This window comes from Dermacentor albipictus, chromosome 2 (assembly GCF_038994185.2).
Source record: "Dermacentor albipictus isolate Rhodes 1998 colony chromosome 2, USDA_Dalb.pri_finalv2, whole genome shotgun sequence".
Lineage (NCBI taxonomy): Eukaryota > Metazoa > Arthropoda > Arachnida > Ixodida > Ixodidae > Dermacentor > Dermacentor albipictus.
Window position 1 is genome coordinate 21883259 of NC_091822.1, and position 13209 is coordinate 21896467.

The window sequence follows — 13209 nt, forward strand, 5'->3', positions numbered from 1 at the left end:
GTGTTACCCCATGCAGCCATATTGTACCTAAGGGGGTGAGGTTACCTCAAGCCGCGTCTGTGCGGCTTTTTTCCCTCATCCACCTCCATTTACCACTCCTCTGTACATGTGTGTGTGTAAATGGAAATTAATAAATCAAATCAAATTAAACTCACTTGAGAAATTTACTGGTGCTTGTTGCTTGAGGAATATAGATGACGAATCTGTTTGGAGAACTGACACAGGCTGCTCGGCCCAATTTTTTAGTGAAGTATGCCTGCTGGACCGCATAGCTGCAGCCAGAAAGAAGTCGAAGCGTCGATGACTAGTAGTATGGGACATATTGAAGATATCGAAATTCCCCCGGTAGAGGGTCAGAAATCAAGTGAAAGTATATGCAACGCTTGTGGTGCTTTCTTTATGAATGTTTGCAATTGGATTGCATGGGGCAAACTTAATTTAGCCTCCAAGGTGCTCTTTTATGTACCGACGAAGCGAATAGTTATCCGTTTGTATAATTAAATAACGCTGGATCGAGACATGGTGAGACAGAAGGTGCTTGAATTTTCCTTTTGTAGGCAATCTAAGCTGCGGTGTAGTAGCTCGAGAATACTTTAGCCATTCCAGTTGGCGCTGTAAAAAAATGCTTTATGGTTTTAATTCGAAGTTGTAGTGAACTGATGGGTTTCGCGAACATAGCGTGCCTCGCCATACGGACAGTCGATTGCTGCCGTTACGTGATCAGGGGTGTGCCATATTGTCGATAAAGGCTACTGAGGGCCACTATGAAACATTTCATCACTCTCAATTGAGTGGCTCTCAATCTTAACAACGAAACTTTTCTCTCAGGTGATTGCTACTATGGTGTTTGTGAATTAACTATGTAAATACTCTACATGACGCGCCGTCGTGTTAGCAGCCATGAGCAATTCGTTTTTTGGAGGCCTGTTTAATTTAGAGGGGGATGAAAGTAGCAGCAAACTTTTTCATAAGAAAAGCGCGCCTAACTATTTCTTTACGCATTAATTAATGGCCATATTTGAATAGAACAACACACCAGAGTAATAGGAATCATGATGACAGCTTCGCTGGGCAGTGTCTGTCTAACATTGGATAACATGTTGACGCCAATTACCAAATTTTTCTTCCACGTAAAATGCAATGCCTCTCATAGCTAAATACTAAAGGAATGTTAAGTGTTTAGCGAAGCATCATACACAACTTCGCGCGTTGAATCTGAAGATATTCTTTTTTTAGTCAAAATTCACCGATAGACATACGGCGCATATATGCATTGCAAAACCTAGTAGACCCCTTTAACGCTACTTAGCTTGCGATATCCAAGCCGCAAAGTTTCTCGACTCACACGCTTTTCAAGAAGAAACTGTGGTTAAGGTATGGCAGCTGAAAGAAGCCGACGTATCCTTCAATACGTACGGCTCGAGCCACCCATACCCCATGGCATACACGAAGGGAACGAGCGCGCGCGGCAGCCGAACGAGCCGGAGCGAGCGGCGTCCTGGCCGTGACGTAACTCGCGAGAGGGCATCACTCCTAATTCTCGCCGCTAATAACCTGCAGTGGGACAGTGCAACGCAAAGCTCTCTGCCTTTGTTATGTTCGAAGTGGCGATAGCGCGCTGGGCCAGCGGCTGGCCAATGTTTGTGTCGCGTTGTGGTGTCGAAGCCCTGGCGAGAAGGCGACGGCATCGTAAACGTTGAAAGAACATGTTTTGACCGTTTGGACCTTGGTTGGTTAAGTGTGTTAGGTTGGCGCTGTAGCGTTACGTGCTTTATGAAACTTCAGAATCAGAAAAAGAAGGCACTACTGATACAAGATATCAACAGTTGTACTTCTAGTGGTTCGACAATTAAATTTTATTGAGGGCTTTAGTATGCATTAATTGCTCGTTTATGTGCTCATTGAAATGCGTGTTTTAGGACTTTGAGAACACAAACTTGCTTGTGGTAGCCGGCCGGGAAGGTTGCCGCTTCTTGGCTGTAGCCTAGTGTCGCAATATGGATAAGTGCCCATTGGACCACGAATATCCTCTGGACATCCCGATAAGATCCGAACGTCCAAGTCCCGGTCAGGATGTCCAGTGGATAGCATGTGGACATTAATTTCGGGATGTCCTATTTAAGACATCCTTCAGACATCCACACGATTAAACTTCTGGGATCTAAACAAAATCCCAAAACTTTAATCCTATGGATGTCCGAAGGATGTGTTCAACGGGATGTCCCATACCGGCCTTATGTGGGACCAACACAGTCCAACACGTACTATGTGATCATATCGCGGCATATAAATCTCTACCACGACTGCCTTCAGCGCACGCTCTTCCGAAAAGACATGTCAGCCAGCAATATGAAGTTGCTGCACTCATAATCAAACTTCCAATGCAGACGATAAATGGAGAAGTTGAAATGAACGACCTAAACTGCACAAGCATATCGGGAGGAAACGTCACAAAGCGGCAGGTAGAACGCCAGAACAGCTGCGCATTACCACCTACCGCAAAGCGTAACCCGCGTAACCGAATCAATCGTGTCCTATGCTCCCACGCTCTCCGAACATGTCGAGAAAGAGGAGTACGGCAAGCTCTGCAACGCCTGCAACCCCTGCCGTTGTACAGAGCAGTGACTGTCTTTACCCAGTCGAATCACCACTGTCTGTTGCATGCACACACACGCTTTGCGCTGATTTGCGCGTAGTCGGTCACATGACTTAACGACGTGGTCTTATTGGATCTCTTCACCCTTCTTTGCAAGCTCGGAATGCCTGAAGGCTTGCAAAGGTTGCTGGGTTGGTGTGCTCCACGCTCTCACACGTTCTGACGTTCAGTTCGCGCGCTCTCTTTGAACGTGGTGGTTGTGTCGTTGTGCCATGTGCTCATGAGTTCCGGGGTGAGCGTTGGTCAGCTCCAGGTGAACGTTTTTGCCATGCGCTTTGGAGCTCCATTTCTGCGGCGCCTGTACGTCTTACGCCTATCAAGAGGTAAGTGACAGTTCATGAAATCAATGTTTTTCTTTTAGCAGCCCCGCAAGTGTCGTGTCTGCGCATAATCGAAGGACGGGCATTGTAGTACATCCCCAACCCGCCGTGGTTGCTCAGTGGCTATGGTGTTAGGCTGCTGAGCACGAGGTCGCGGGATCGAATCCCGGCCACGGCGGCCGCATTTCGATGGGGGCGAAATGCGAAAACACCCGTGTACTTAGATTTAGGTGCACGTTAAAGAACCCCAGGTGGTCGAAATTTCCGGAGTCCCCCACTACGGCGTGCCTCATAATCAGAAAGTGGTTTTGGCACGTAAAACCCCATAATTTAATTTTTTAGTACATCCCCATCTTTTGCAGCGACGGTAACATCAATCGGCGATTGACCATGCGTTGTGTTGCGTTTGATCGCATCGTACTACTTTTCTGCAAACTTCTGAGCTTACTCTGTCCTATATTTCTGCGCAGCGCTGATATCCGCTAAAAAAAATTCTGAATTCGAAACTTTAGAACCGTTAACTCCCCTGTAGCATACAGGATGAGCCCACGAAAGTTATCGTTGTTTTTACTGAACATGCAGTGGCGAATAATAAGAAAATGAATATTAATTATAATAGCTTCCCGACACACACTGTCCAGAATAGCCTTGCTTCAGCTTTGTTTGCGTTTTCTTTGCGTAACCGTGATTGTGATAGCAATCAATCGTACAACTGCGTAAGCTTGAAATAGCTGAAATTTTGTACGCATTTGTATCGCGGTCGGGGCACATTTCTGCACGTTATGGCCGGTAGCGCTGCTGAATTTTAATACGCCTGTCTTTAAGGCTGCTATATTCTTACTAACAGTGCATGCACTTTTCTTGGAATAACTAAACTTTAGGGCGACTTGTTAGACTGTTAGACTTAATGGCTTGTTCGCAAGAGGTCGTATTTTTTAGTACGTAACAGTGAAACTTTTTCTTACTTGAATGATTCCTTCGCGTGCTCGTAGTGATAACCGTGTCGCTTAAACTTCGGTACGTGTGCTGTTGGCGTTTTGTTTGCGTAACAGGGATTTCCAAAGTAATAGTAAAACTGCGTTCGTTCGGGATAATAGAACTTTGTTGTCGTTTGTATCGCGATTTCAGAATTTGCAGCCCGTGATGGCCGGTCGCGCTGCTGAATTTAACAGCTCGTGTATTTACGGCTGGTATTGTTTTTTGGCTAACAGTGTCGTGCACGTTGTCGCGATAACGAGACATCTGGGCGACTTGTTAGGTTTCTGCTTATTTACACGTGAACGGATGCATGCTAGTATGGTGTTACGGTCAAATTCACGTCTCAGCTCTGTAACGACGAAACGTGCGCGCTGATGAGCTCGTTCGCACGTGGTCGCAATTTCTTTATTATAAGAGTTAGTGAGGGTTGACTCCATCACACGCTCGTAGTGAGTAACCGTGTTGCTTAAGCTTCGTCTGCCATTGCTGTTTTGTTTGCTTAACGATCGCGATAGCAATCGTAAAAACTGCGTAAGGATGGATCAACTGAATTTGCTTATTTCAATACTCTTAATGTCACGCAGGGCGTTATAAAGAGGGGTGGGATCCTACACAATAAGTGGAAATCGTGGTTTTGAAGTATGATGGGACAGCTTGTCGCTGACCTCAGAAGGAATAACCGTGCACGTTTGTACGTGAACTTGGGACGTGGAATACAGATGTAGGCATCTGTATCACGATCGGAACACTTGCTGCGCGTGATGGCTAATTGGGCACGCCGCACTGCTGAACTTTACCACGCTTGTCTTTACGGCTGGTATACCAACCGTAAAGACAAGCGTGGTAAAGTTCAGCAGTGCGGCCAGCCACTTCACCATTACGTACAGCATACATATATGTGTCAAGCAGTGACATGCAAATTTTTCGAAATAACGAAACTTTGGGACAACTTGTTAGGCTGCTGCCTATTTGCATGTGGTCGGATGCATGCTATTATGAGGATAATAAGATCAAGCTTAGGCCTCAGCTTCCTGTAACGATTGACACATTTACGCTACTTATACTATAGCTCGTTCGCACGTGGTCGTATTGTTTCATATTAATAATGGGGAACGTTTGTCGATCTTCGTTGACTGCTAAATTTGCGTCACGCTACCACCCTCACTGATTAACCGTGTCGCCAATTGAGCTTCGTCTGCTGTTTGAGTTTTCTTTGCGTAACTGCGACTGCGAGAGCGATCGTAAAATAGCATGCGGTTGAAATAACTACACATTTGTGGGCATTTTTACCGCGATCCCAGCACTTGTTGCACGTGATGGTTGGCCTGCCGCGCTGCTGAATTTTCCCACGCGTTTCTGTCATACAATGCCCTACACGTTCGTTTCTGGGAATAGCGAAATTTTGGGCGACATCTTTTACACGTTCTCAGGTGCATGCTAGTATGCTGGTGAGGTCAAGCTTACGTCTCAGATGTCTGTAACGATCGAATCGTTTACGCCTATTAGGCTATCGCTCCGAATTCGCACGTTGTCCCATTTTTAGTCATGGAGTCCCGGCCGCGGCGCCCGCATTTTGACGAGAGCGATATGCGAAAACACCCGTGTACTTAGATTTAGGTGCATGTTAAGAACCTCAGGTGGTCGAAATTTCCGGAGTCCTCCAAAATACGGCGTGCCTCATAATCAGAAAGTGGTTTTGGCACGTAAAAACCCCATAATTTAATTCGACTGTTAATTAAATTTCTGTCGGGTGCGCGTTTTATCGCGTTTTGCTGGACACAATAAGAGTTTGTTCACTCACTCTGTCAGGTGATTTACCGTGTCGCCGAAGTTTTGTCTATCGTTGGAGTTTTATTCGCATAATCGCGTTTGCAAGACCAATACAATCGTGGAAGTTCCAAATAACGGAACTATATTGTAGGCATTTGTATTTCAATGGCAGCACCTCGCACACAGGGCGGTTGACCAACTGCGCTGCTTCAGTTTTGTCGCATTTGCCATCATTTGGGCCAGCATTTGTGCTGACATGTGTGCGCGACGCGCTGGACAAGATTACGAGCCTGTTAAATCCCCATGTTGTCATTGTATATTTACTGGAGTTATATAGTCGACAATCGCCTAATTTTTGTATTATTATTGCGATAGGAATTGTACGGACACTCCTGATGAAATTCCGCTGACGCGGACGTGCGCCGCGATGGGTAGTGGCTTCGTGGGCGCTGTTCCCGCGCACCTTACTGTCGAAGTTCGCGTAAATTTGGCTCTGGAAAGGCATTGTGGCTGGAAGCAGCAGGAAGCGATCGCGTGTTGCTACCGCCCCCTCTTCACACCAGCGTTCATACAGCGTGTTTACCGTCAGGGAGATGTGTTTATGCTTGGCTTTGCGCACGACACTGTTTGTTAATTTAACAAGGAAGTGAAGGTTTACTGTAACTTAAAGTGGCGATAACACGTACAGCTGCTTAAATATAGCCGTTTGGTAATTTGCTGTTCCAATCGCTGCTTCGCTTTTCGGACGAAACTATGCTATGCTGAAGTAGTGACTAGGAGAATTCCTTTTATCTTTGTACAGAGATGAAATCATTACTTTTCTGATAACTGTTCGCTCAACGAGTTTGTATTAAGCCACAATGAAGCAAAGTTGTTGTCAGAACCTGCAGATTGCTGTTAAATGTGCAGTTTGTTAAATAGCAATTTTCGTAAACATTTCTAACACGTTTTTATTGCATACTTTACAGCCATGCTGTGTTCCTGCCATGAGCCTGGTGTCACTTTGAGTCGACATCATTCTTCGTTGATGACCAGCACAGAAACAAGCCCACGGAAATCTGCTAACCTTCTTAGTACCTCTGGTCTCAGCAATGTATTTTCTTGTTTGCGACCACTGGAACCGATCCTTCAGGATTACTAGTAAATTGTGTAGCGTACCCCGGATCTCTTCTGTTCTGCATCTGAAACTATGGACGAAAGACTTCACCCAGCGTGTGGCGACTTCCTTACGGGCTGATATACTTGTGAACTCTGGGTTACTTTTTGTCTCTGGGACTGTTCAAGCAAGCCCACAGAAATGCCCCACTAAATTTCTTAGTACACGTGAACTGCAATGTAGTTATCTTCGACCGCTGAGCCAGCCTGCAGTGAGCCTTCGTAAAATGTTTAGTCGCCAAGATACCTGCAATCTTTTCACAAGTATTTGTATCTGCTGCCATGGAAGAACAGCCACGCTCTGCCTCTGGTAACTTCCATTGAGGAGGAAGACGAAGAAGTTCCGGCAGAGCACGCTCATTCACATGGGCTACGCCGACTATCGACGTTTTAGCCGAAAACTCGTCAACTGCACCAGACTCGACTATCCCATCGGGTTCCACTCGACAAACGCTCCGTTTCAAGACCAAGTTCAAGTCCGTGAGTGAAGTTTTCGTCATTCCACGCGACTTTGAAAATTCGAAGCGGCGGAAGCCCCGTTAGGCCTCGATAGGCTTAGCGCGTGAGCGACCGCCTCACCACCTAATAACCAGATCGCTTCTGCCGAGCATACGAGATGGCTACGTCAGAGGACATGGACCTCCAAATAACACCCCCGCATCCGGTTAACAACGCGGACGAAAACGGGGACACAAGAGTACTTTCCGAAGCGAGGACTAGCAAAAGCCAAGAGATCGCCGCCCACAACCAGGCGATGGACGGCTGGCAGTTAGTTCTATCGCGGCGACAGCGAGAGGCTGTCAAGCGCAACGACAGGGAAACGGCTCCCAACAAGAACAACATAAACGGTCAGCCATCAGCAGGCGGCGCGAAAGGAGATGGGCAAATCGGTCGTCGCAACATGCGCCCGTGGAAGGGGAAGCCTCTGCCACCATTACCGAAGAATGACATCAAGATAATACTGAAGCCACACAAAGGACTAATGCTCAAGGAATATCTGAGAACAGAAATACCGCAAGCGATTATTCGGGCTACCGGGACGATAATCACAGGAAACGGACCGAACCAGCGAAAAATCACTGGAGAAGATTTCATACTGCGAATTCGAGAGGGAACGAATATCATCATCGTCTCCACACCTTCACTGGAAGTGGCGGACGTCATTCGTCGAGTCACGTGCATGGAGCTGCGAGGCAAGCAACACCCCTTCAACGTGTACGTAGCGGATCCAGATGATAGCTACAAAGGGGTGGTGCACGGATTCCCAGCACACACCGAATCAGCAGATCTCTAGCGACACCTGCGCGTCAGGACCCAAGGAGTCACCATCGAAAGGGACCGAATGCTTGGAAGCTCCAATACCGCTCTCCTCACCTTCTCGGGAGGCACGCGCCCCAAATGCGTGTACTACATGGGAGTAGAGATGCGGTGCACGGAGTACAGGCCAACAATCCAAATGTGCCTGGAGTGCATGCAAGAGGGACACCGCTCGGACGTTTGTCCGAACCCCAAGAACATATGCCGTGGCTGCGGACTCGAAAATCCACCCCCGCAAGGACACGAATGTGAAGTGAAGTGCGCCATGTGCAGGGCGGCGGGGCACGAGACGCGTCGGTGCCCGAACAAACTGATTGCCGCCAAGCGCGTGAAGACGACTCGCCAGTCTCGATCGCGGGAGCGGTCGGGACAGAACACCAAAAAGGCACCGGGGCGCTGGTTCGAGTCCATGGAAGAGGAGGACTTCTACCGGCACCGATCGTGATCCAGATCTCCACACGGAAGCAGAGCGAAGAGCAATACCCCGTCGAGGGACCCCTCCAGCTCCAGGGCTTCACAGCGGTCAAATTCGCCACTGCCTAAAAAACAGCAGGTGAGCTGGGCGAGGGCTGTTTCTCCCACTGCTCCAAAACAGAATACTGGTGAAAATGATAAACGCATTCAAAAATTGGAAAAGGAAAATGCGCGACTAAGAGAACAGCTCTCAGGAGAGGAACGCAAACGACAATCACTTGAGAAACAAGTGTCAGAGTTAGAGGCGCGCTTCAATAGCACAATACCACAGCCGGAAATGCCGCGTCACTCTGAACAAATAGCCAAAGCGAAAGCGGCGGCAGATATAAACTCCGTCTCCGCGCAGTCTCCGACAACCGAAATCTCAAAAAACGCGCAGATAACGGCAGCGCAGATCCAGACAATGATCGCGGAAAACTTGAAAATATTTATGCATGAAATGCTGGCATTAATTACCCAAAGGTTAACGGAATTTCAACAACAGTGCACGAAGGACTTCGAGAAACACAAGGGGTTCGTGGCGGAACAGCTTAGGGCAGTCTCGAAGGCTGTTCCCACCAAAAAACGCGCAATTGCGATAGGAGCGGGTTCGGCAAAAACTAAAATAAGCCACTGCGTAACAGAATCCGACGGCTCGGACACGGAAACGTCACGGGCTTAAAATAAGAGTGGGCAACATGGCTAATCACGCTAAGAAACCGCAACGAATACAAAATTCAGACCAATTAGAGATATGGCAATGGAACTGCCGCTCCTTCTCCAGGAAAGCGGCAGTGTTCCACCAGTTTATCAAAAACTCCGGAATCGTTCCGGACGTGATATGTCTGCAGGAGGTCGGGGCCAAGCCGGCCAAATTGCAGGGATACTACACTCTGAGCGATCCTCAAAATTCGAAGGTCGCCACGCTGGTGAGCAAGTCGATAAACGCTCAATTATTAACACTTCCGCCAACTGAGGGAGAGACTAATTCCATAGTTATCAGTGTGATGCCAAAGAAACGAAGTAAGGCACACACACTAATCACAAATCTGTACAGTCCTCCCAAAAGCAAAGGGAACGACCTACCCCACATTCTCTCAGCAACAAAAGATTTAGCGGGCACCAGGGATAAGGCGGTGATAGTGGGTGACTTTAATGCACCCCACATACTATGGGGATACGCGAAAACGTCGCCCAAAGGGTTCCTACTCGAGCGCACCGCAACGGCCTTGGGCTTACGGGCAATCAATCAGATCGGCAAACCGACGCGCACGGGTAACAGCGTCAGTAGAGACACGGCGCCCGACCGTGCCTTTACAATAAACATCAGAGACGCACAATGGGTTTCCTTTGATGAAAATTTGGGAAGCGATCACGACATAATCCGAGTAGCGCTCTCCACGCCCAACATACGGAGAACAATAGGAAAGACTAAATTAACTGACTGGCCTCGTTATATAAAACTCCAGAGAGCTCTGGAGGAGTCGGATACAGCCCCGACCAACATGCGAGAATGGACCGAATTCCTTCGACGAGCACACGGGGACACCACTAAAGCCATTGAGCGTACAGCGCAGGTGCCGGTGATAGACTCTCACCTGGTCAGCCTATGGGAAGAGAGGCGGAAACTGGCCAAGAGGTGGAAAAGGCAACGTCTAAACAAACACCTGAGACAACGCATCGCTCTCTTGGCAGAGCAAGCCCAAGGCCATGCCAACGAGCTCGCTAAAAACGAGTGGGCGACGTTCTGTGGAACCCTGTCAGGAACTCTGGGAACGAGCAGTACGTGGCGAATACTACGAAGCATGCTAGACCCGATGAGCACGCGTACTGAGAACAACAAGAAGCTCCAAATTATAGCAGACAACTTCGAGGGTACAGACCAAGATCTCGTTCATGCGCTTCAGAAAAAGTACATAGGACCCTCACCTGCTACGGCATCGTCGTCGGCGAGGAGACAATACGCGGGGGAGGCGAACCCTAAATTAGACGAAGATATAACGTACGCGGAAGTGTATGAGGCGGCACAATCCGCAGTTAAAAACTCGGCACCGGGCCCAGACTCGATCACAAATGCAATGATTCGAAACATGGATTCGGTAGCCCTAGCGAAAATCACAAAGGTATTTAATAGCGAGTGCTGGGCCAAGGGAGACTTGCCCCAAGAGTGGAAATTGGCTAAAATAATCATGATCCCCAAACCAAAAAAGAATCCCTCGATTGATACACTACGGCCGGTGTCGCTCACGTCCTGCCTAGGTAAGCTCTATGAAAGGGTTATCCATAGCAGATTGCAGCGATACCTGGAAGAGCGGAGCTGGTTCCCGGACTCCATGATAGGATTTCGCACGGGTTTATCTTGCCAGGACGCGTTCCTCCTACTTAGAGATGAAATTCTAACTAATATACCGTACGGCGACGAGAGACTAGTCCTAGCACTAGACCTTAAAGGAGCATTTGACAACGTCTCTCACGCCGCAATATTGGAAGAACTCGAACTCGCGGGTTGTGGTGAGCGCACATACAATTACTTAAGAGCGTTTCTTTCCAACCGCGAGGCGAGCATCAGTATTGGCCAAATCACTTCGGATTTATTTAAAATGCCTGACAAAGGAACACCTCAAGGAGCTATATTATCTCCTCTTCTCTTCAACATTGCGATGTGTCGACTCGCGCGCGATCTGGATCGGATACCCGACCTAGGTTACACGCTCTACGCAGACGACATCGCGCTGTGGACGAGCAGAGGTTCACTAGGGGATAAGGAATATACGCTCCAAAGTGCAGTATTAGCGGTGGAGAAATTTTCTAGATGGAGTGGCCTGAAGTGCGCACCCGAAAAATCTGAGGTTATCCGGATACACGCGAAAGGCTACAAATCCAGAGGATCGATTAACATCGTGGTTGAGGGCCAATCAGTCCGAGAGGTACCCACGATGCGAGTCCTGGGTTTGTGGCTTCAGAGCGACGGGAGAGCACTACAGACACTCAAGTCCCTCAAATCCACAGCCAACAACATAGCCCAAATGATACGGCGCGTGACGTATCGAAAAGCGGGAATGCGAGAAGACGATACCCTAAGGCTCGTACAGGCCTTAGTGGTTAGTCGAATAACCTATGGCTTACCGTACCAAATCCTGAACAGGGAGGAGGAAAAGCAGGCTGACACAATAATTCGAACCGCTTTCAAAGCTGCTCTGGGCCTGCCTAAATGTACTTCAACGGAGCGCATGTTAGCTTTGGGAGTGCACAATACTTTCGACGAACTGAGGCAAGCCACCCTGATGCGACAGAGGGAGCGCCTCAGCTTCACAAAAACTGGTAGGGCAATATTGGCTAGACTCAATATCCCAGCATACCCCATTTATCTCACAGAGCAGGCCGTACCTCTCCCTCCTTCGATGATATCCAAAATTACAGTAGCCCCAATTCCAAAGAATATGCATCCAGAGTACAACAAAGAAAGGCGCAAAGCACGTGCACAACACATTCAATCAGCCTACTCTAACAACCATAGGTACAACACGTACTACACGGACGCAGCTCTGTATGCAGACACGACCGGGCAGCGCTACCAAAGGAGGTACGCCCTGGCAGTCGTGAACGCTGTCAGCCAACAGCAAATTACCGCGTCGGCCACGGCGGGATCCCCAGCCTCGGCTGAAATATTAGCAGTGGCGATCGCACTCGCTCACGCGGAGCGTTCGCAAAGGGACTCGGTCGTGGTCACGGACTCCCAGGAGACATGTCGCATGTTTCTCAAGGGGCACGTGACTGCGGCTAGCCTCGCGATAATCCCGAAATCCTTCAACAACCATCATCGCCTACTCTGGTGCCCGGGCCACGCGGGGGTACAGGGGAACGAAAAGGCTAACGCGTTAGCTCGAGGGTTCACTAACCGAGCGACGGCGTCCTCTTCTAACCCCAACCACCCGCACTACCCATCACAAAATTCCACCAATTTAAATGCCAAAGACATCCTTGCTCATCAGCGTGGAGTCCGAAGAAAATACCCGCCACCTCACCCACAACTTAACGGGGAAGAGGCCGCCGATTGGCGTAAAATACAGACCGGGGTGTTCCCCCATTTAAAATTGCTAAACGCCATGTATCCCACTCGTTATAGGGCCAACTGTCCTTGGTGCGGTGGCATACCTACCCTAATGCACATAACCTGGGAGTGCACTAAGCACCCTCATAGGCCAAACACCAGTAGGACAATGGAGCAGTGGGAGGCGCAGCTCGCCCGCTCCGATCTGGCAGGACAAAAGTCCTTAATTAGCCAGATCAGGCAGGCGGCAGAGGCCAGTGGGGCCCTGGACTGAGAGGCTCCGACCACCCCTCCTTCAAATCTTTAGAATCACAATAAAGTTTCTCTCTCTCTCTCTCTCCATTGAGGCTGTCTGACACCCGTGAATTTTTAGGATGAAATTGTGTTTTTGTGTGGCCGCTGAAGCAAGACCACACAAATCCTCTATTAGCGTTTCATATGAGTGAACTCATATAATGCTGAAGCGATCATGCTGCAAGCTATTAGTTAATTGTGTAGTCGCCAGGGTA